Source organism: Giraffa tippelskirchi, chromosome 14 (assembly GCF_054371585.1).
Source record: "Giraffa tippelskirchi isolate mGirTip1 chromosome 14, T2T-mGirTip1v1.2.pri, whole genome shotgun sequence".
Classification (NCBI taxonomy): Eukaryota; Metazoa; Chordata; class Mammalia; order Artiodactyla; family Giraffidae; genus Giraffa; species Giraffa tippelskirchi.
In genome coordinates, this window is record NC_137288.1 from 51,765,317 (window position 1) to 51,789,147 (window position 23,831).

Below are 23,831 nucleotides of genomic sequence, written 5' to 3' on the forward strand. Positions count from 1 at the left end.
ATGCCTCACAGCCAAAAAACCGAAACATAGAACAGAAGCAGTATTTCAACCAATTCAATAAAGGCTAAAAAAAAAAAAAAAAAAGCCTGATAAGAAAATCTGAAAGTGATTTTTTTTTTTAAGTAAAAGATTTCTGTCCAAAGGGGAAGTACCTAGATATATGAAACTGGCTTTTTATTTTAAAGTATTTTTTTTCAAAGATGGTCCAGTGTCCCAAGGCCAGATACTTTGAACTTTGTTTCCAGTGTCAAGCAGGAAGGAAGTCTGCAATTTAACCCTGAGTAAGAGTAAGGTTATGCAGTTTTAGAAGTTTTGAATTGGCATCAGGGCTAAAATAATAGGAATTATAGACCATAGAAACATTCATCTCAAATGTTAGGGGAAAACTCTCAAGTAGAGAAGAGAAAGACAGGCTAGAATAAAGTACAATTTCCTCCCAATCTATTGGGCTATCAAAGCCATTTAACATGAAATGGTTAGGGGTCTGATCATAATTAGAGCAATTCACTGCTAGGAAGGTTGTAATATAGTTTAGGACACTGAGTAAATGAGTCTTGGTTTACTACCATGCAAAGAAAAATTTAGAAAGCCTGGCAGCATTTCCAGAGCATTAAATTTACATTTGAGGAACAGACGAAGAGGAAAATGTTAACACAGAATAGGCCAGGGCCACAAATTTACTGTGTGGGTTCACTTGGCTTTCTGTCTGTCAGGATCCTCTGTTTTGAAGGGATGATGGTATCACTTCAAATAAAAGAAGATTTATCACTGAGGTTCTAATAAATGCCTTTGAAATGCATTGGGGAAACCACTCTTATTTATTTTCGTATCCTTAAGGAAAAATATGATTTCAAAACAAAAGCCCAGTGCACGTGGCTTGATGTGACTGGATTAGAAGGAAACAAAGTCTGTTTAACCTTTCAGGCTGTGGTGGTGGTTTAGTTGCTAAGTTGCGTCTGACTCTTTCGACCCCATGGGCTGCAGCCTGCCAGGCTCCTCTGTCCATGGGATTTCCCAGGCAAGAATACGGGAGCGGGTTGCCATTTCCTTCTCCAGGGGATCTTCCCGACCCAGGGATTAAACCCACGTCTCCTGTGTTGGCAGGTGGATTCTTTACCGACTGAGCTACCAGGGAAGCTCTAACATTTCAGGCTAGTCAGCATTTAAGAGCACAGGAATGTTTTGTGGAAACCACAGTTGTGGAGGCTTTGGGGAGAAATGGCTAAAAGTGATGAGGCAGTCCATGCACCTGTCACCCAAACTGTAGATTTTAGTTTATGCTCCTCCATTTCCTCAGGCTTTGATCTTTCCTCCACACCTACTGAAAATCATTTTGTTTTGCAGAATGAGCTGTGTCCTTTGGCTTCAGCTACTCAACAGGCTTCCCTGGTGGCTCAGACAGTAGAGGATCTGCCTGCAATGCAGGAGGCCAGGGTTGGATCCCTGGAGAAGGAAATGGCAAACCACTCCAGTATTCTTACCTGGAGAATCCCAAGGACAGGGGAGCCTTGTGGGCTATAGTCTATGGTGTCGAAAGAGCCGGGCACAACTGAGTGATTAGCACACTTATTTACTCAACAGGCAGATGGAGGGATGCAAGCAGCTCCCAGCAGAAACGGCTCCACACTTTCTGAGTGCAACATGCAACACCCAAAGAAGGGCACTGTTCATGGCAGGGCGACTCCAGAGGTGCTACATTGTTTTTCTTGGTTTTAATTTTCTATTTCCTGACTGCACCCTGTGGCAAGCAGGATCTTAATTCCCCAATCAGGGATCAAACCCATCCTCCTACCCTAGTACCACCCCCGGCAATGTAACCACCGAGTTCCAACCAGTGGACCGCCAGAGAAGTCCCCAGGCAGTACGATGTTTCCTCGCCCTCTTCCATAATCTATGGGCAACTTTATGGCCACAAACCACGTTTGAAACTTCTAGGTTTCTTTCCACATCAATGTTAGAAGCTCCATTATTTGGCCACTCCTAGAAATAGGTGTTTTGTTGTCATTCACAACTCTAAATGGGCCAGCCTTACAGGGACAGAGGCTAGGATGGGACAGTCCCCTCGGAATGACAAGGGTGAGGAACCAAGAAAGGCAGGAAAAGGGGGAAACAATAAAATGTGATTAAAGATTGAGTAGGCAGCGTGGTGACCGTTGGGGAGAAGTGATGAGGCAGTCCACGCACCTTTCACCTGAACTGTGGATTTTAGTTTATGCTCCTCCATTTGCTAAGGCTTTGATCTTTCCTCCACACAACGTTCTTCTGCTAAAACAGAAGAAATCACCAGGTGGAACCACACCCCCGGGACTTGTCAGTGTGTTCCTTCCATATTCAACCTTTACAGAAACCCAGGGTGTCTGCTGACACACCAACATAGCTATGTGTCCTTACTGAACCTCTCCCAGAGCCAGCCTTGCTTCTTTCTTCCTCACTCAGCAAGCAGTTGAGTATATTACGTGGCGATGTGCCAGCTACAGGAAGGGTCCTGTGTCCTAACACCAAATGAAAGGGGACCTATTCCAGCCCATCCTATTGCCCTCTGATGCTCCAGATCATGGGGTGAGATGGGCACGTCCTTGTCCACAGGACACAGTCACAGCTGGACAGCTGAAACATCGCATGGTCAGAGCCCAAAAGCCTGGGCTTTTTCTACCCCCACGCTTCCTCCTTCATCCCCACCTCCAGGCAAGTTAGCCGTCACAGTGGTCCATTCCCACTGCCTAAGTCTCCCCCCACATCCACCTTCTCCCCTCTGCAGCTCGACTGAAGACTCCCCTTAGTCTAGATTCTTATGTTGGTTCCCTGAAATATTTCACTATCTACAATCTGGTCCCCCCCGCCCCGACACACACACATTTTTCTTCCATCTGCCCTGCACACTGCTATAAAAGCATCTCTCACGAGCACAGATTGAGAAGGCATTTCTCTCTGCTTTCCTACTTTATCCTTCAATGGCTCAATTTATCAATCCAGGAGTGGCTATGACTACCAGCCAACGGTCACCACGCTGCCTACTCCATCTTTAATCACATTTTATTGTTTCCCCCTTTTCCTGCCTCTCTTTATTCTGTTCTGTCTACTGAGCATTCCAACATCACCTCATCTGAAAAGCCTTTCTGTGGCTGGCCCACCCTGACTTCGTGCCTGGACTCGGGCCTCCCAGGGCCCCTGTACAGACCTCAATTATAGTACTTAGAGCATTGAGCCGTAAATCTCCCGACTATTACTCTGTGAGATCCTTCAGATGGAGAACTTTCTATGCCAGGCTCACGATAGAGCCCCTGGTAAAGAGAGGTATTCAGCACATGTATGTTGGCTTAGTGAAGAAATCACTGCATTCAATTTCTTAATTAAAAATCTCCAAAACTTAGGGTAGCATCACTAATGATATCTCTTTTTATTTTCATTTTCTATTATTTAATATTTTTCTTTTCTCTCTCTCTCTTTAAAAACTGCTTTGTTACACGGGTCTGAGATCTTAATCCTTCTTTGACGGTTGGGGAGTTTGTGTCCGTCCTAGGCCTCTGTACTTACTCAGCCCCCGCAGCTCACCAGCTACGGGGATCAGTCTCACACTGAGAACCCACTAAGGGCCCATTAGTCACTTTCTGAGTAAATAATTACTCCTGGAAATGCCGTCATTCTGGAATCCACTTCTCAGCGGACCCAAGAGTGTAAGCGAATCTGAAAAAGCAGCTTTGGCTTGAACACACAAAGGAGAGGTGACGGTGCAGGAAGGCGGAGGGTTCTTAGGCTGTTGACTCATTAGTGTAGACGTTGCTTCAGACAAAGGGAACACTCATGAGCCGGGAGGAAAAAATCACGGTTATTATCATGTAATGCGTGAAAGGAATTCCAAATCGAAGAGGATTCTGTTGTATTTTCTACACAGTTATCTTGGCTCCTAATAGAACTTCACGGTTGGGCTATGAGAAACTACACTTGGCCTTGGTCTTGAACAGTTAATAAGACTCTGATTTTCAAAGCTGAAGAGTTCAAATGCATCCAATTGAAATAAAATACTATAGACTAATGCCTCTTTTGCAATGAGTTCCTTGCACTATTTGTATATTTATACATATGTATTTGTATGTATATATGTTTATATATATTTGTGTGTATATATATGTATGTATAAATATACACACATATATATGTGTATACATATACATATATATATATATATATATATATATATATATATATATATAGGGCTTCCCTGATGGCTCAGATGTAAAGTATCCACCTGCAATGCAAGACACCCAGGTTCGATCCTTGGGTTGGGAAGATCCCCTGGAGGAGGATATGGCAACCCACTCCAGTATTCTTGCCTGGAGAATCCCATGGATAGAGGAGCCTGGTGGGCTACAGTCCATGGGGTTGGAAAGAGTCGGACACAACTGAGCATCTAACACTTTGACCTTCATATATATGCATATATATATATGCTTTCTCAATGGACAATGTTATCCAAGAGTAACTGGATGCTTACTGTGACTGGTTGTTGTTTAATCTTATCCTGTTAACCCCCAGGCATCTCTCTTTCTGCCCACCTCCATTAGAGGAGTTGTGGTGAGAGGGGTTAGTGCTCACAGATGAGTAACGAAGGATATTCTCTGGTTCTCTCAGTTTCTAAATGCCAGCAGTCTGCTGAACGCGGCTCAGCTCAGGTGCCTCACAAGCACCAGCATGCGCCAGGAACAGGCCTGCCTTGGGAAGCCTCCGAAAGCCCGCATGACAGAGAAAGTGGAGACTGGAGAAGAGAATGGAGGGCAGGGATGGAGTAGAACTATTTTCCGCACCCGGGAACTGTACTTGGTGACTAACCCACTGCAATCCTCTGTCTATGGGTGTCCTACAGGCAGAAATAAGTCAATCCAGTCCCTCACCCAAGAGGTCAGCCTCTTCTTGGATTCCCAGGTGTGCAGGCCTGTGTCTTGCAGTGTCCCATGTCCAGCTGTTTACACAGCTGAACCATGAATTCCTTCATTTGATTAATGAACAGGTGTTCGGAACCTGTATCTGATACCATTTACAATCTCCCAGCGTAAGTCTTTCCCAGGTGGCTCAGGGGCTTCCCTTATGGCTCGCTGGTAAAGAATCCACCTGCAATGCAGGAGACCTGGGTTCAATCCCTGGATTGGGAAGATCCCCTGGAGAAGAGAAAGGCTACCTACTCCAGTATTCTGGCCTGGAGAATTCCATGGACTGTATAGTCCACGGGGTCTCAAAGAGTCGGACACAACTGAATGACTTTCACTTTCACAGTGATAAAGAATCCGCCTGCCAATGCAAAAGACGCAGGAGACCTCGGTTAGATCCTTGGGTTGGGAAGATCCTTTGGAGAAAGAATTGGCAACCCACTCCAGTATTCTTGCCTGGGAAATCCCATGGACAGTGGAACCTAATGTGCTATGGTCCACGGGGCCACAAAGAGTCAGGCAACGCTTAATGACAAAGGGAAAAAGACAAAAGCGTTAAGTTCACCTTAGCCCCTGCCTCCCCATGCCTTTGGTGTGTGCATCTGAGTGTGTGCAGAGGTGTGTGTGCCATGTAAGCAAACACAGGGGTGTTATGACACAGCTTTGGAGCAACTAAAGAGAGTTCTCAAGGCCATTCAAACTCCTATCTTCAGGAAAGAGGATTTCCTCTACAAATAGGTAACCAAAACAAATCTGAACTCCCAGAGCTCCATGGGCCTAAAGCAGGAGGCAGCAACTTAGGTAAAAATTCAGCCAGTTACCATGTGCTTCTGTTTCCTTAGGGATGTGTGCTCCGGAAGAGAAAACATTAGCATCCTATCCATCAAAGTAGAGAACACATTGTTTTATCTCTTTCCCTAGAAGTTTCAGGAATTTCCATTCTATCCTGTGGGAACTGAAACATCCTTCAGAGATAATCTGCTTTGTATTTCATCTTCTATCTTATCTACCATACATTCCTTAGGCATATGCTTGTGCTAAGAAAGAGATCTTTATTTATGTACAATGATATTGTTTGAAAATCAACAACCTGGCATCAGTTGACAATCCCTCTCAGTTAAAAATAGTTGTCACCAGAAAAACCCTAATGTTTCATAACATCTAGAAGTTGTGAGTATATGGTTAGTAAATGGCTGCGTTGCAGAAGCTAATGACCTGTGTGTCTGATTTGATATATGTCAGGGTGGTGACTGGCACTCCCTCAATCATGTGTTCATCTGAGTTATGCTCCTTTGCACTGACAAGACAGATTTTGTGTTATAACTGTGGATTTGGGGAATGGTGAAGGAAATGGCAACCCACTCCAGTATTCTTGCCTGGGAAATCCCATGGACAGAGGAGCCTGGTGGCTACAGTCTATGGGGTTGCAAAGAGTTGGACACAACTTGGTAAGAGTGGATGAAGAGAAAGAATGGAGACTTCCCTGACGGGTCCAGTGGCTGAGACTCCACACTCCCAGTGCAGGGGACACAGGTTTGCTCCCTGGTGGAGGAACTGAGATCCCACATGCTTAACCAAGAGTTCACATGTCACAACTAAGACCTGATGCAACCAAATAAATTTTTTTTTTTTAAAAAAAAAGGGTAGTACCAACACACTATGACCACATATCTCTGAGAAGTCAGGAGAAGGAACTAGGGTTGGTATAAATGAAGAGTGGAGAGCATGGGTTAATTAGAGCAGAAAATCTCTGTGTACTTTGTGGATATGCACCTAGCTAAGGAAGGGGTTTGGGTGAGAATTCAGGGAAATAGACAGACAGACAGCCCAAAGATTCTGGGTATGGATTACATTCCTCTGACTAGTACCTATTATTTATCATCATTAGCTAAACAGTATCACTCATTAGAGGCCATTAGTTGCAAAATAAGAACTCCTTTTAAAAAAAGTTTTCAAGCTAGAAATTCTAAAAGTCTGTATTATGCATTATTAAAGACTCTAAATATTGTAGACTTATTTTCCTATAACTCTGGAAACTTTCTGAGGATGCTATAGGGCATATTTGAGCTTTTTCAAATCCTAAAAGATGATATTGTGAAAGTACTACACTCAATATGCCAGCAAATTTGGAAAACTCAGCAGTGGCCACAGGACTGGAAAAGGTGAGTTTTCATTCCAATCCCAAAGAAGGGCAATGCCAAAGAATGTTCAAACTACTACGTGGTTGCACTCATCTCACACGTTAGCAAAATAATGCTCAAAATTCTTCAAGTTAGGTTTCAACAGTATATGAACTGTGAACTTCCAGATGCTCAAGCTGGATTTAGAAAAGGCAGAGGAACCAGAGATCAAATTGCCAACATCCGTTGGATCATCGAAAAAGCAAGAGAGTTCCAGAAAAACATCTACCTCTGCTTTAGTGGTTATGTCAAAGCTTTGACTGTGTAGATCACAACAAACTGTGGAAAATTCTTCAAGAGATGGGAATACCAGATCACCTGACCTGCCTCCTGAGAAATCTGTATGCAGGTCAAGAAGCAACAAGCAACAGTTAGAACTGGACATGGAACAAAAGACTGGTTCCAAATTGGGAAAGGAGTATGTCAAGGTCATATATTGTCACCATACTTATTTAACTTATATGAAGAGTACATCATGTGAAATGCTGGGCTGAATGAAGCACAAGCTGGAATCAAGACTGCTGGGAGAAATATCAATAACCTCAGATATGCAGATGACACCACCCTTATGGCAGACACTGAAGAGGAACTAAAGAGCCTCTTGATGAAAGTGAAAGAGGAGAGTGAAAAAGCTGGCTTAAAACTCAACATTCAAAACACGAAGATCATGGCATCCAGTCCCATCACTCCATAGCAAATAGATGGAGAAACAATGGATATGGTGATAGACTTTATTTTCTTGGGCTCCAAAATCACTGCAGATGGTGACTGCAGCTGTGAAACTAAAAGATGCTTGCTCCTTGGAAGAAAAGCTATGACAATTCTAGACAGCATATTAAATAGCAGAGACATAACTTTGCAGAAAAAGTCCGTCTAATCAAAGCTATGGTTTTTCCAGTAGTCATGTATGGATGTGAGAGTTGGGCTATAAAGAAAGCTGAAACAAAGTTGCTCACTCTTGTGCGACTCTTTGCAATCCCATGGACTGTATTCCTACCAGGCTCCTTCATCTATGGAATTTTCCAGGCAAGAGTACTGGAGTGGGTTGCCATTTCCTTCTCTACGAAATCTTCCTGATCCAGGGATCGAACCCAGGTCTCCTGCATTGTAGGCAGACTCTTTCCCCTCTGAGCCACCAGGGAAAGAAAGCTGAGTGCTGAAGAATTGATGCTTTTGAATTGTGGTGTTCGAGAAGACTCTTGAGAGTCCCTTGGACTGTAGGAGATCAAACCAGTCGATCCTAAAGGAAATCAGTCCTGAATATTCATTGGAAGGACTGATGCTGAAGCTGAAGCTCCAGTACTTTGGCACCTGATGTGAAGAACTGACTCAATGAAAAAGACCCTGATGCTGGGAAAGATTGAAGGCGGGAGAAGGGGATGACAGAGGATGAGACGGCTGGATGTCATCACCGACTTGATGGACATGAGTTTGAGCAAGCTCCAGGAGCTGGTCATGGACAGGGAAGCCTGGTGTGCTACAGTCCATGGGGTCACAAAGAGTCGAACATGACTGAGCAACTCAGTATGCACGCACGTGTGTGTATATATATATAATATATACCATATATTGGTTCTATTTCTCTGCAGAAAATGACTAATAAACTCAGTAATCTTTTTAATATTTGTTTTATTTTAATTATTTATTTGACTGCGCCAGGTCTTTGTTGCAGCATGTGGGATCTCAGTTCCCCGACCAGGGATGGAACCCCGGCCCCCTGCATGGGAAGCGCAGTGTCTTAGCTGCTAGACCAGCAGGGAAGTCCTTGTAATCTTTTTCACCCATTTTAAAGTCTTACGTTTTTCTCTGACCACAGTGCAGGGATGGATGTGGATGGACAGGGAGGTGTGGAGGAGAGACTCTACATGCCTTTTGTCACCATGGATACCGAGGGGGATGGAACTTCAGATGTGGAAGTGGAGGCATCACCTCTTTTGGACTGTGTTCAGTGACCAGCAGGTCCAGGGCAGTTCCTGACCGCTCCCTTTCAGGTTTCAGGATTAAAAGAGCCAAGTCTCTCTGCCTAAGGGTCCAAACAGCCTCTGGGTGTTTGAACACTGCAAACTTTATCGCTGTTTGCACCTTGCTCAAGGTCAAACGGGGGCTGTGAATTCTTTTATCAGAGACGCTTCCTACTCAATAAAGGCTGAAGGCAAGACAGTGAAGAAGTGGGCTTGATGCAGGAGAGGAGCACCTATTGGCATTTATCTGCAAGGTTATAGGAAATGCTCTAATTTGGTTTCTTATGGAGGTCACAGCAATCCTACCAGGTGAGGAGCATCAGCCCCCAGGTTTCAGGGGGAGGAAACTGACATATGCAGTAGTTTTCCAGGACAAGGTTTAGGGAGGCAGGGTTTGAACTCCAGGCTTTGTGCTGAGACAGGAAGTCAGGAGTTAAGGCTTTTGAATTGTGGTGCTGGAGAAGACTCTTCAGAGTCCCTTGGATAGCACTAACCAGTCAGTCTTAAAGGAAATCAATCCTGAATATGCATTGGAAGGGCTGATGCTGAAGCTGAAGTTCCACTATTTTGGCCACCTGATGTGAAGAGCCGACTTGACTCATTGGAAAAGACCCTGATGCTGGGAAAGACTGAGGGCATCCTCTCAACAGAGGGTGAGATGGTTGGATGGCATCACTGACTCAATGGACATGAGTTTGAGCAAACTCCAGGAGATAGTGAAGGACAGAGGAGCCTGGCATGCTGCAGTCTGTGGGGTCAGAAAGATTCAGACATGACTAAGCAATTGAACAAGGGAGCCAGGGAATGAGGGCAGAGTTAGCCTCAGGCTGAGGCATGGTCAGACCTCTGAGTGTCGGGGCTGGAGGTAGGCACGATGAGGGCAGGTGACAGGTGCGGAAGATTTTACTCTGACCTTGGCTCTGGTGTGAGAATGCTGCTTGGGGGTGTCTAGGTGTGGCTTCATCATGAGGGCGGACAAGTGGGTTGATGAATCAGTAGATTCCCACTATGCTGCCCGCAGCCCCAGGGCAAGTTGCTTCATTTCCTTGAGCTCCTGTTATCTTATCTATGAAACTATAATGGGTTTGGGCAAGAATACTCAGGGCCCTCAAAGCCAGTGCTCTGGGACAACCCAGAGGGGTAGGGGTGGGGAGGGAGATGGGAGGGGGGTTCAGGATGGGGGGAACACATGTACACTTGTGGCTGATTCGTGTCAATGTATGTCAACAACCACCACAATATTGTGAACTAATTAGCCTCTAATTAAAATAAGTTAATTAATTTTTTAAAAATCCTCAGGTCTTTTCTAGCATTACTGTGTGACTCTAGGGATCTCACACAATGATTGAGAATAGCATTGTGCTGCTGAAACCAGCTGGTTACAACCACCAGGGGAACAAATTTACGAAAAGAAAAAGCAAATTTCTACAAAGAGGAACTCAACTCCTATTTGGTAAGCCTGCCAAATATCTCTGCCTTGTTGAATGTAATCCTCCTCAGCATTTACTCCTCCTAGGTTAACAAACATCAATGTTTATGGTGCTTTTATGATGCAGTTCCTTGTTAAGCTTCTTAAGAGTGTCTTTGACATTGGTCCTCTGTGTGACTGCAAGGCAAAGAGGTGGCACTGGGCCCTCTGGATGGCGCAGACCTGGGGGTTATTTACAGTCAAGCTGTCTCCTCCAGTTACTGGTGACCTTGCCCTGTCACTCCAAGTTTGCTCAGACTTTCACCTTCACTGTTGATGATAGCTCAGCTGGAGGCTCTGAATGCAAACCTGCAGGTGAGCTGAAAATGAAAGTCAGCCAAGAGGCGAGGTCAGCGCTTAAGAAACCCAGGACCGGATCTGGGCCAGATTTTCGTTTCCAGGAGGAAAGACTCTGGCCAGGCTGGCCAATCTCACTTGGCGTGAATGTCCCAGCCTCCCCCCACCCCGCCCTCCACCTCCCCAAGCAGCATCCATCTCCATCTTCTGACTCCAGCCCTCAAACATTGAGAAAGGGTACCAGTCAGTGTATAAATTGATGAACTAGAAGAGACGAGGAAATCCTTTCTAAGGCCTTCCCTAAGCCCTAACATTCTCAGGCATTTTACCTACAGTCCCCAGGGATTTACAAAAATGTGTGTCTTACAAGGTGAGCCCAATATCAAACAAAAACCTACAGATCCATCCATTCATCCAGTGACCATCTAGGGAGCAGCTATTCGGCCCAGATTGTGGATACAAACCCAAGTCTCCTGCATGGACAGGTGGATTCTTTACCACTGAGCCACCACGGAAGCCCGGAGATGGTTTTTAATAAGATAAGTGAAGTGTTATAGGACACTCTTATTCTGATAGGGATACTGTGATATAGAGAGAAAAAACGATGCTTCCTGAGGTGAATGTGGTTTGGGGACTGGTCACCCTGGAGTAGTTGAGTGGGTGGCTCCCAGGTCAGCACAGGGTCCACGCCATCGTCCGTCAGGGGAGATGCATGGGGCCTGGTACAGGTGCAGGTGGGGGTGGATTTGGCCCAAGGAGCACACAGAAGCAGCTCTGCCCTAATTCTTTCCACGTTTTCAAACCTCACCTGCTGAGAGGGAGGCGAAGCCAGGAGACAGGACCAAAATTAAGTAAAATAAGTTCCTTGCTTTCACAGGGTCACTGTTGCAGGCATGAGACAAACCTGCAAACAGACTCGCTGTCACTGGAGGATGCGCCGTAGACTGCAGGGGAGGAAAGCCCAGGACACAGGAGAGCTTTGCAGAGCAAGGGCGGGCAGGGCTGGCAGGGTCCCCGGGGGAAGGGAGACGTGGGAGCTGAGACTGGATGGAGTGGCCATGTGGGGACGAGCCTGCTGAAGAGGGGGCGGCTGAGGCTCAGGGAGCCCAGTCGGTCCAGTAAAAGAATCCAGCACTCCACTGTGGAGTTCCTGTCCTGTGCTGGGAAGGTGGGGGCAAGCTCCAGCCCAGGGATGCCCGCCTGGCTGTGCGTCCATGTGGTGGCATTTGCCCCAGATGGGGCCACATATTTCTAGTCTGTCCACTTGGAAGGGAGCCTCTTGCTTGTTCTAGTTAGTATACCATGATTACAGGTCGGACTTACCTGGCAGTCCAGTGGATAAGACTTCGCCTTCCAGTGCAGGGGCTGCGGGTTCGAGCCCTGGTCAGGAAGCTAAGGCCTCACAGGCAGCAGAGCCAAAAGAAGCCCCAGGAAACAGAAGCAATATTGTAACAAATCGAACACTTTAAAAATTCTTTATAAAAAATTAAAAAATATAATCTACTGCTTACAGGTTGGGAGAACCCAGTGACACGTCACTGACCTTTCAGTACCCTGCAGAGTATGTCCTCTAAGAGCTGCAAACAGTTGTACTGAGAACTGTAGGGAAGAAAACGACTCACTGAACAGGTGTAACGGAGACAGCCAAGGTCCACAGCGAGCTGGCCCATCATGGACAGGGCCTTGTGTCCAGGGCAGCTCAGCGATCAGAGCTGAGGAGGCTGGACCTGAGATGGACATGAAGAGGCAGCCTGGCTCCCTGGGAGCTGGGACAGGAGGCCACACCAGCTTCTCTTGGCTCCAGCCGGGTCTGCCTCCTGGGAGGCTGGGAGCGGACCTGAGCCTGCAGTACAAGGGGTTTCAGGCTCAAAGCATCAATGCAAGGTCACCCTCTCTCTGCAAGGTCACCCTCTCTCTGCTTGACCCCTGCAGATCTGTGGCATCCTTCAGACTTGCTCATGGATGCAGCGGTCCTGTGGGATGACTTAAAGGGACCAGCGCTGCACTATCGACTCCATGGGGTCACACAGAACGTGGAGCATGTGGAAGATGCTCCATAAATGTCTGTGGAGTGAATGGGGGGATGGGGAGTGAATAGTGGCCGGAACTGAGTGCACCCCTAAAGGACACAGCCGAGAGCAGGAGTGCCGGGGTGAGAGCAAGGGGCAGGGAGCTGTGGATCAGGGCAGGACGACTAATGTTCCAGAAACTCTAAAGGACTGTTTATTGTCATTAATATTACCTTCACATTCTGCCTAGAGGGAGTATTGCTTGGAAAGCAGCGATTACACTGAAAGCCAGCAAATAATTAAGTTGTTTGGAGCTTGGGAAGTTGGTTCTCTGACTAATTAAAGTTTATGCATCTAGCTGTTCACTGAACATTATTCTAATACCACACCATGAATGTTATCACCTCATGGACTGTACACACCATTAGATGGGCATTAGTACTCACAGGGGATATTTTATGATACGTGCTGATAGACTCCCGAGGCTGATGAACCTGAAACGTGTGAATCCCTCATAAAACAAACCTGTCTCAGCTTGTGCACATTTCTGCATTCACCATGAAAATGGTAACACACCTCGTTTGCACAACACATCAAACTCAGCAAGTACTGTGAGACCTTCATCTTTTTTTATCAACATCAGAAATGCCAAAAAAAAAAAAAAAAATAGAACTATTAACATAGACTGTGTAGCTGTTGAAAGTAAGTAATTTTACAATTCCAGCTAGGGAATACCCTTCAGCCAAAATTCTGGGACAATCCTGAAAATTTCGGATCGGTTTATCAATGTCACTTAAGAAAGACTTTTTGAGGATTTGTATTTTTTAGGGAACTGGTAGCCACCAGATAATATATAAGAGTTATGTGATTAGTCGCTCAGTTGTGTCTAACTCTTTGCAACCTCATGGACTGTAGCCCGCCAGGCTCCTCTGTCCATGGAATTCTCTAGGCAAGAATACTGGAATGGGTTGGCATTCCCTTCTCCAGGGGATCTTCCCAATCCAGAGATCAAACTCAGGTGTCCTGCATTGCAGGCAGATTCTTTATCATCTGAGCCACAAGGGAAGCCCATGTTAGAGTTATGATAGTCCTTTAAAGAGGTAAAACAAAAGGAACTACATACTTTTACATGTCAAGCATATATGCTAAACAAAATAGGTATAATCTACAAACATGAGCACAACGATATGTCCCTTCAGAACACAGGGAGGGGACAGGCCAGTTTCCTGTCCATCCTTGAAAGTGAAAGTGAAAGTCGCTCAGTCTTGCCCGAATCTTTGCGACCCCATGGACTATACAGTCCATGGAATTCTCTAGGCCATAATACTGGAGTGGGTAGCCATTCCCTTCTCCAGGACATCTTCCCAACCTGGGATCGAACCCAAGTCTCCTGCATTGCAGGCAGACTCTTTAGCAGCTGAGCCACCAAGGAAGCCGTCTGTTAGATGTCCATACTTAGAGATCGCTACTATGCTTGGCATATTGGCTGCTTTCTTCTCCATGCAAACATTTCCTCTGAGAAGCACTAAAAAGGAAAACTCTGGGAACCTGTACAAACACCTCGCCTGCATGCAGCTCAGCCCAATGCTCCCTTAAGGCAAAAAAAAAAAAAAATCATTATTTTTCCACCCATCAAATTCTCTGTTAGATGGTTACTATCATATCAGTTGAGGTTACCAAGGAAGTTTGAATAACTGAATAATAATATATTTTATAAAATACAATTAAGAGTCTTCAGAAGCTGCTTGTAATAGTTTCCAGCTAAAGGCTGGAAGAAACTTCCTTGGAATGGTCTAATACCGCTGAGAGTGACGGCTTGGTGGTCACCTGGTGAACACCTCAAGGGACATTCTCGTAGCATCACAGAGAGGGCAGGGTGATGCTGCTGGGTTTGCAATCGTCATCCGCACTTTATCTGCATTTTTGTTTTTAGTTCTCTGAAATCTCCAAAGTACAAATTTCCTGAGGGCAAGATTTATTTTTAAAGTATCAGAACTGTAGTTAGAAAATAGATTTAGCATGTAGAAATCATAACATGGTAGTTTGGGTTGGCCAGAATCTTGTCTTCCTTTTAAAAAAGCATTTTTGAGTGACAAGCTAACACAAAAACGTACAATGCTTTGTAAACATGGCATCGTGAAATCTGAGTAACTGGATCTCCTGGCTGCAGAAACTTTCCTCTGAACCTTCCAAAGCCTCACCAGTAAGAGAAGCCGTGGTCACAGGGCAGCGGGGGTTTTAAACCTCTAAAAGGAAAAGTGACAACCACCAAAACCTAGGGGAAATTGAGGATGGAAAGGAATCATCAGGTAGAATAAAAGGGAACTGAAAGCCTGTTTATTGAGCACTTACTCTGTGCCAGCGGCTTTGTAAAGCTTGCCTTCCTTTGTCATTGTTGTTCAGTTGCTAAGTCGTGTCCGACTCTTTTCAACCCCATGGACCGCAGCACACCAGGCTCCTATGTTCTCCACTATCTCCCAGAGTTTGTTCAAAAAAAAAACCACAGGCCTCAGCCTTCTTCCAGCAACTATAACATGTCTAAAGGCAACCAGAGTCCTAGAAAGATTGCTGACTTAATTTGAGCCTATTAGGTTCTTTAGAGAATCCGAAAGAAACAAGAATTTGAAAGAACAAATATACCTAAAGATTGAACCACAGGACTGTTTGGACTTTGCTACAGTGTGGCAAAAAAAAAAAAAAAAAAAAGGAGGGAAATTCCATGGGCAGAGGAGCCTGGTAGGCTACAGTCCATGGAGTCACAAAGAGTTGGACAGGACTTAGTGCTTGAGCATTGAAAAAAAAAACCCAGAAAAACAGCTTGGTAGCTTCCCCTGTGCCTGAATATACAGCAGTGAACTGTCTCAGATTGATCCCCACCACTTGCCCCCGTGGAAGACTGGGAAACCAGAGCCCCCAAAGTGTCACCATGAAAACCTTTTTGTTTTCACATTCCACAGAAAAGAACACAGCTTCTGAAGTTACTGTAGATACGGCCCAATCTCTGTTTTGGAGAGCAGATTTGGTCAATAGACCGAGATACTCAACACATTTCTCCATGGATTCTAGAGTTTTCTGTGGGCCACCTTTCAAGCTCTGATTTCAATGGGGGAGGGAGTGGAAATAATTTCAACTTTTCAATTTTGTTTATTCAACCAGGCTCGGCAAAGGGATTAGTAGGTAACTTGACATTTACATTTTAAGTGCTCATTATGTTAACAATAACCCCATTGTTTTCCAGAATTACTGCAACTGCTTAGTTTCTAATCCATGCTTTTCCTCCCAGACTATTTTCTTTTCCTATCTGTGGAGACATGATACTGATTCCTCTCAAGATTTGGTTGCCTCAGACTCATGGAGGACAAACCAAAATTGTCCTCTTATGAGGCCTTTAGAAATATTTTGATGATCTTACTGTAGTTTCATCGGATCAAAAGACTGAGTAGATAGGGCTGGGGAAGGGGAAGTAAATATGACTCAAACATCAACCAGAACAGTTGTGAGGCTGAGGGGAGGCAGCCATGCTGGGGAGGGGGCCATGGGAGGGATGAGTGTTCCTTCCATCAGCCCAAGAATGTGGCCACCAGAATACGCCCACTCCCTCGCATGGCTGGGTAACTGAGATGTCCCTAACCCCCCAAAATGGTCCCCAAGAAACTCAGCAACAAGCGGTGTCGTGTTTTTCCACAGGCAATGAGAAAGACTGGCAAGGAGAAGCCGCTTAAATACACAGCATTCCTGCGGGGCCCCAGTGCTTCCTGGCCAGCCTCCTGGGCAGCAGCTGCTCAGCCACCTGACAGCTGAGGGCTTAACCAGACGCCCTTGCTTCCGCTGCATCCAGAGGTGACAAGGAGAGCAGTCCCAAGGGCTCAGCGCCAACACAGGAACAACAGAGAAGGAGAGGAGGAGAGCCACAGTCCGTGGACAGCTAAGGCCACCGTGGAGCTCCTGACAATCTTCGGATGTTGGTTCTTCTTTTTGTTTCTTTTTAAAAAATATTTATTTATTGGACTTCCTGGGTGGCACAGTGGTAAAGAATCTGCCTGCCGAAGCAGGGGACATAGTTTCGATCCCTGGGTCAGGAAGATATCCTGGAATGGGAAATGGCAATCCACTCCGGTATTCCTGCTTGGAAAATTCCATGCACAGAGGAGCCAAGGGGGCTACAGTCCGTGGCTGACATGACTGAGCACACATGCCATGCCACATATTTATTTATTATATTTGCAGCACACCGGATCTTCGCTGTGTCATGCAGGATCTTTCCTTGCTGCTCACTCTCTAGTTGTGGTGCGCACAAACACATGTCTATTGAGTCTGTGATGCTATCTAACTATCTCATCCTCTATCACCCCCTTCTCCTTTTGCCCTCAATCTTTCCCAGCATCAGGAGGCTTTTCCAATGAATCAGCTCGTTGTATCAGGTGGCCAAAGTATTGCAGTTTCAGCATCACTCCTTCCAATGAATAATCAGGGTTGATTTCCTTTAGGATTGACTGGTTTGATCTCCTTGCAGTTCAAGGAACTCTCAAGAGTCTTTTCCAGCACCACAATACGAAAGCATTAATTTTTTGGTGCTCAGCCTTCTTTATGGATCAACTCTCACATTCGTACATCTTTACTGCAAAAACCATAGCTTTGTCTGTATGAACCTTTGTTGGAAAAGTGACGTCTCTGCTTTAAAATATGTTGCCTAGGTTTGTCACAGCTTTCCGTAGTTTCTCCATACTTCATGCTTCACCTTAAAATTCCCACTGCGGTAAATACACGCAACAGGTGGTGTGGCCATGTTGACTTTCCTCAGGGGAAGTGATCCCCACTGGCCTGTTCTCTCCATACAGTGGCCCCCTCACATCTTTCGAGATGAGAGAACGGCTTCACCCGTGGTTTTCCCGTCTGAGGTTCTGGTATCTGCTCCTCTCCCCTGAAAAAAAGACAAGATGATCAGACCAGACAAACTAAATCTCATGGCCATTGATTTTTGTTGAACTCACTTCAATCTTGGTCTTACTAAATCACCTATTTTCAAAAGATTTTACCATTTTTATGTCAAAAGATTTAGCGACGCGAGTAATCATTTGGGTCCAGGTGATTTCTTGTACAGTAAAGATGAAAACACATTCAATATAATGAATCAAAATGATCTTAATACCCTTTCCCTTGGCAGTTACAGGGCCCTGATCATGATCTATGTGCTTTCCATGCAGGTAAACAAGAAAGCATTAGGATCATGCCTGGTAGCAATGTATTTTAAGTGCTTATCCTCAAGCGATTTTTCACAAGAAATATTCAATTAGATTGCCAAGGAAATGAGAAACCAGGGTTCTTACTCAAAATTGAAGGCATTGTACAATGGTTTACTTAACATTTTTCAGGACACAATCTACATATCTTTTTAGTTAGGGAATATGCGAATTAACCAGGGCTTCCCTGGTGCCTCAGAAAGTAAAGAATCTGTCTGCTTTGCAGGAGACCCAGGCTTAATCCCTGGGTCAGGAAGATCCCCTGGAGGAGGCAATGGCAACCCACTCCAGTATTCTTGCCTAGAGAATTCTATGATCAGAGGACTTTGGTGGTCTACAGTCCATGCGATCAAAAGAGTTGGACACAACTAAGTGGCTAACACAACAAATGCAAATCTCCCAAGAAGAAAGGGGCATGGCACAAAAAGAACCCGTATGGATGTCTGTTTCAATCAGATTGCATGGTTTCCAAGGTGGCAATGTGTTAGTGGCAGGCTTCCCACCTTTCCACACATTGCTCCTCTGCACAGCTCCAATTGCCTCCCGGGTTTCCCAGCTTCCCACAGAACTGACTTCTTGAACAATCGCCTCCTCTCCTTGTCCTTTTCTTCAGCACCACTCTGTTCTCACCTTCCCATGCCACCCAGCTCTACTCAGGAGCTCCCAACAGAAGGTCCTAATCTTACAATAAACATTGAGCATATCTCAGGCTACGACAGTGACTTCATTCCTTAGACTTTTGAAATAGCTATTGTCTCAGTTTTGGTCCCTCCAAAAGCCAACACCCTGCCCTCCCCACCCTAAAGATCACAATTAGATTGCATATGGGAAGTGATTCCAGGAGACATCAGCAGAGAAGTGGAGAATTAAGACAGAAAATGAAAAGAAGGAAGTGAAGTTTCATCAACAAACAATTACCATTGTAAAAATATAAGTGATGACTATTTAATGTGGCTCCCAGATTAAACCCAAAGTAGGAGTTACATCTGAGGGGTGAGGGAGCTAAGATATTTACACACCGGCTCCCATCAGTCATGTAGCCATTTAAAAAAAATCAATTGATTTATTTATTTTTGACCATGCTGGGTCTTCATTGCTGTGTGGGCTTTTCTATAGTTGTGGCATTGAGGGCTATTCTCTAGCTACGGTGCAAGGGCTTCTCACTGCAGTTCCTTCTCTTGTTGCGGAGCACACGGGCTCTAGAGCACAAGCTCAATAGTTGTGACGCATGGATTTAGTTGCTCCATGGCATGTGGGATCTTCCTGGATCAGGGATTGAACCCGTTGGCAGGTGGATTCTTTACCACTGAGCCACCAAGGAAGCCCAGTCATCGATTATTAAGTCCCAGCATTTCTAGCCTTTTGTGTGAAGCAAAGTGGGTTCCTTTAGTTATAGAGAGAGTCCCTTGGACTGCAAGGAGATCGAACCAGTCCATCCTAAAGGAAATCAGTCCTGAATATTTATCGGAAAGACTGATGCTGAAGCTGAGCCTCTAATACTTTGGCCACCTGATGCAGAGAACTGACTCATTGGAAAACATCCTGCCACTAGGAAAGATTGAAGGCAGGAGAAGGGGACGACAGAGGATGAGATGGTTGGATGGCATCACTGACTCAATGGACAGGAGTTTGAGCAAGCTCTGGGAGTTGGTGATGGACAGGGAAGCCTGGTGTGCTGCAGTCCATGGGGTGGCAAAGAGTCGGACATGACTGAGCGACTGAACTGAACTGAACTGAACTGAACTTAGGCCAGGAAATCCAGGTGCTTGAAGCTGGGAGTCCAGCAAGTGTCTACTGAGATTGTAAGATCAAGGACAGATGGGCAGAGCATGGCAGGGTCTGCTCCAAGCACTGTGGTACTTACTTGCATGAGTGGATTCCTCCAGAGGCATTTCTTACGCCAGCCAGTGATGGCAAATATACTCCATTTAGAGTATCAGCTCCAATCAGCAACTAGTGGTTTTGTTGAGAAAGATTCTGCAGTTATGTTAAAGGTCAGGAGGAGAGAGAGAGTCTGTGGTTGACCAGAGACCTCTCTTGGGAAAGAGTTGGATAAAGTCTGGTGATATCTTGCCTCATGTTTGTGGTTCTAAATCCTGGAACTACTCCTGAAACCAAGGGGCGGGGGCACAGCCAAGTCCACAGGGTCCACAGGAAAATGCGAGGGGAGGTGTAGATGGGTGATCAAGACTGTTGCAAGAATCTTCTCATATCAAAGTCCCACGGTCCCTGTATATCCCAAATACATCAATATATTTGTATATATATAATTATTTTCATTCTTTTTCTTTTTAGGAAGATTGATTGAAATTTCAAGGAATTGGGTATCAGTAGAGGAGGAATGATGGGCTTCCCTGGTGGCTCAGCAGTAAAGATTCTGCCTGCAGTGCAGGAGATATAAGAGATGCATGTTCGATCCCTGGATTGAGAAGATCCCCTGGAGAAGGAAATGGCAACCCACTTCAGTATTTTTGCCCTGGAGAAATCCCATGGACAGAAGAGCCTGGTGGGCTACAGTCTATGGGGTCACAAAGAGTTAGACATAACTGAAGCAACTTAGCATGCATGCAAAGGATGAATGAGGGTCACACCAGTTACCCCTGAACCTCAGTGCCTCTCATGTCAAGCCACCTAAGAGACCCCTACCCATGCTCCCCTGGGCAGAGTCTGCATCCACAGGTACCAGGTGGTTCCCACTCTGCCTGTGTGAGAGTGGGGGCGGGGGCAGGCAGAGATGGCAGGGAACCATCTCTGGGCCACTTTACTTTACACAAAGCAAATTTCTGAAGAAATTGAGTATAAATATTTTTAATTTGGGTCATATTTTCAATTGACTTTTAATTTCAACAAAGAGAAAGAAATTAGTCCCCAGACCACAAAAGAAGGCAATAAACCGTTCACAATACTGCATTTACACAAAAAGTATGATGAACTATTTTAACACAACCAATTAAGTGAAATAATGGGATAAAGTAGAGTAGAGACCACCATAAACTGAATAAAAAGGAAAAAGATTTATTTAATTGAAGCAGCTCTCAGGATTTGCATGTAAATATTTTTCTTTTTTGGGCTTCCTTGGTGGCTCAGCGATAAAGAGTCTGCCTGCCATGCAGGAGACTCAGGTTCAATCCCTGGGTTGGGAAGATCCCTTGAGGAGGAAATGGCAACCCACACTAGTATTCATGCCTGGAGAATGCCATGGACAGAGAAGCCTGGCAGGCTACAGTGCATTGGGTTGCAAAGAGTCGGACATGACTGAAATGACTTAGCACACAGGTATCCTACAGATTGCTTCATATCCCAAGGGTACGTGTAGCTAAATTTGAGACGCATGCACCAAAGAAACCAAGACAAGGCAAGAAGCAGTGAGCTCAGCCCAGGGATGTCAACCATCAGAAAAGTCAGCCCTTCTCTAAAGCAGTCCACTCAAATGTGCAAATTTACTATCATGGGCGTAAATTTAAAAGGACATCCTTTCAATAAGGATATGGCACCCGCAATGACATTGGCATTGATGGTCAGGTCCTGTCCCATCCTTGCTGAGTGACAGTGATGGCAGACGGAGAGAGTAGAGAGCAGGGTGAGAACACGATGGGGAATACCATCTGATGTACAGAATCACTTAACAAGGTATTCATTTCATCTCTCTCTCTTAACCTCTGCAGGACTCAAAACAAAGACTGAGCAATGTATAAGTGAGGACAAGGAGTGATTAATTGTAAAGTTAGAGTTCTGCATTTTCCCAGCAATGATCTCATACCTTGGACAGTTGCCTGATTGGCTTCCATCCCCTTTTTTTCTATTTTTCAATCTTTTCTCCTTAATCTGCCCTTTCTCTGTGAGGAACTCACGCCGTGGCTAGCCAAGCAAGGAGAAAAGAGGTGGAGGTGGAGAAGGTTATGTCCCTCTAGAAGGATCCATGGATGTAACCTCCTTTTGCCTTTAAAAACTGCACCTGGATTTGCAAACCTTTCCAAGTTTGTGAAGTTTTCCGTTGACAGTCGTAACATCCAATGTCATGCAGTAAACACACGCTGGCAGCAAATGTTAACAACTTAATGGAAACCTAGAGGCTGTGATTTCAACTAACTAAATAGAAAGGTAAGGGAAGGTGGAGACAGGAGTCCTTGGGGGTCGGCAGTGACATGATAAACCTGTGAAAAGGCTTACTTCCATCTAAGAATTATCCAAGAGAGAGCTATAGTTTGGGCCAATGGATATAAAGATTTGAAAAAATAGACTAAGTTGAAATTCTTTACTTAAAATGGAATAAATCGCACTTGACATTTGGAAACGGCTGTTTCGGCAAAGATAAAGGTGCTAAGGTTTCCAAAAGTAAGGGTGAGATAAAATGTGGAGGGTTCTTGAGATTTTTGAAGTACAATTTAGAAACTTGGAGCAAAAACTCAGTTTCTTGGAAGATGCTTGGTGAAGAAAATATTTCTCTTGGCATGATGTGCTTCATTTTTCTTAGGGAAAAACTAGAAGAAAAGAAAAGGCTGAGGAGTTTGCATAAATGGGGCAGAGGCTGAAATTAAAAAAATAATAAACAGTCTAAACTCATTCCTTTTTAGCTTCAACAAAATGGGAAGGAGCAAGCAAAGAAAAAAGAAAAATAATCTGATCAGAAATTATTTTAAAGCAAAAAACCCATGAATTCTAATCAAAGGGATTCTGTGAGGGTTTAATATCATAAATTAATGTCCTTCCCAATAGAATGGGCTTGACACTGAGCGAATCCATCAAAATCTGAACCAAAGAACAGAAGATGCCTGCCTATGTGAAAATGCAAACATCCCAGTCTTCCTAGATAGAAACAAAGAAACTGCAAAATGTATACAAGATCATGGCTGGCTGTTTACCATTCATGTTTTCCCCGTCTACAGAAGTGGGAACCTGTTTGTCAAGTTTCAGCCCTAGCATGTCTCTAGAATAAAGTTGAAAACCTGACACTGGAAGTTCATCACGGGAACTCTGTCAGAACTTCCACTACAGTGGTTGGAACCAGCAATTCCGGTCAGGATCACAGAGATTCAGGATATAGTCCGGTTTTTAAAGTCTTTTTATTTGGCTTGAGACTGAGCGTTCATTTCTTCCTTATTATATTGAAAAATGAAATGGTACTATATCAACCGATTACAGATATTACAGGATGTTAAATTTTCTCAGACAAATCTCTCCCTCTTCAGTTTAAACTTGAATCCCAACATACTTATTATTTTAATTTGGGGAGTCTCCAACTCTGGTGATTTTCTGAGCTCTTCTTCAACCACCGCACCCTTCTGAAGAGCTGGGAACAGCTATATCTGACCACAACATCCATCTAGACTGAAGCATGCATCAAAAACATGCTTTGATGTTCGTAAACACACGGCCATCAAATGAAGCATCGCACGGCAGTGAACCTGCTGTCTGTCTTTGCAGACAGATATATAAAACTTTAATTATTGAGAGGCTGAGGAATAAGAAGCTGCAAATAACTGAACATTTTTCTGTGTATAGAGCAGAAAGCCAAGGGCAAGAAAATACAAGAATTTTGAGAATTTAGTTAAAAGACCATTTCCAGTTCATGCTTCAAGATTTGTACACATTCAGGTCATCTTACTTCCTATTTAAGGGCTTCCCTGATAGCTTGGTTGGTAAAGAACCCATCTGCCATGCAAGAGACCCTAGTTTGATTCCTGGGTCAGGCATATTCACTGGAGAAGGGATAAGCTACCCACTCCAGTATCCTTGGGTTTCCCTTGTGGCTCA